The sequence below is a fragment of the Micropterus dolomieu genome, unplaced genomic scaffold, assembly GCF_021292245.1.
Source record: "Micropterus dolomieu isolate WLL.071019.BEF.003 ecotype Adirondacks unplaced genomic scaffold, ASM2129224v1 contig_11113, whole genome shotgun sequence".
NCBI classification, from domain to species: Eukaryota; Metazoa; Chordata; class Actinopteri; order Centrarchiformes; family Centrarchidae; genus Micropterus; species Micropterus dolomieu.
The window spans coordinates 1-1051 of NW_025740099.1; the positions used below are offsets into that span (position 1 = coordinate 1).

Consider the following 1051-nt stretch of genomic DNA (forward strand, 5'->3'; position numbering starts at 1 on the left):
CCTATCCTTTACACAGTGCTGTGTAAATGTTACATCGTGTTTTGAAGGCCCTTCTGGGGTGTGCAAAGGCAGATTACAGCCATTCCGGCCTGGGACTGCCCGATCTCGCCTGATCTCGGAAGCCAGGCTTGGCAGGGCCTGCTTAGGACTTGGACGGGAGAGCGCCTGATCCTGGCTAGGGACTTCCAGGCGGACTGGATCCTTTTCCTGAATGTCCACCCAGGAATGAGCGTCTGTTTGTGAGTGAGGACCTCCAGCTGAAGGTGGCCTTGTCGCTGTACCCATACCCGGGAACGGGTGCCTATTCCTGTCTGTGGACTGCCAGCGTGAACGGTGTCCCGGTTCCTGGATGTTTACCCAGGAATCAGTGCCTGTGGATTCCAGTGACTCTGGAGCACCTTGGACATTATGGGCAGAATACAGTTTTTGTCAATTAGCCGTAGAACATTTTTTGAAGGGCCGTTTGGGGGCACCTGAGTGGCTTACGGCCACACCGCTCTGGGAGCGCCCGATCTCGTCCGATCTCGGAAGCTAAGCAGAGCAGGGCCTGGTTAGTACTTGGAAGGGTGACCGCCTGGGAATACCCGGTGCTGTAAGCCCTTTTCGCTTTGCCTTTGAAAAACGGCAGAGGGCGCTTCGGTGAAAGGAGATCTTTTGAACGTCTCTTTAAGAAACAGCAGGGGGCGCTGCTGCTGCTGCTGCTGCTGCTTCTTTTTCTCCCTATCCTGTACACAGTGCTGTGTAAATGTTACATCGTGTTTTGAAGGCCCGTCTGGGGTGTGCAAAGGCAGCTTACGGCCATTCCGGCCTGGGACTGCCCGATCTCGCCTGATCTCGGAAGCCAGGCTTGGCAGGGCCTGCTTAGGACTTGGACGGGAGAGCGTCTAATCCTGGCTAGGCACTTCCAGGCGGACTGGATCCTTTTCCTGAACGTCCACCCAGGAATGAGCGTCTGTTTGTGAGTGAGGACCTCCGGCTGAAGGTGGCCTTGTCGCTGTACCCATACCCGGGAACGGGTGCCTATTCCTGTCTGTGGACTGCCAGCGTGAAC

The 1051-nt window shown here is 56.2% G+C and overlaps 1 non-coding gene across 1 annotated transcript; it reads left to right on the forward strand.

Moving 5' to 3' along the window:
• The first annotated feature begins 480 nt into the window (after positions 1-480).
• Positions 481-599, forward strand: LOC123965749. The gene has a single exon (XR_006823771.1). It is a non-coding gene; the product is annotated as a 5S ribosomal RNA (ribosomal RNA).
• Positions 600-1051: the final 452 nt, after the last annotated feature.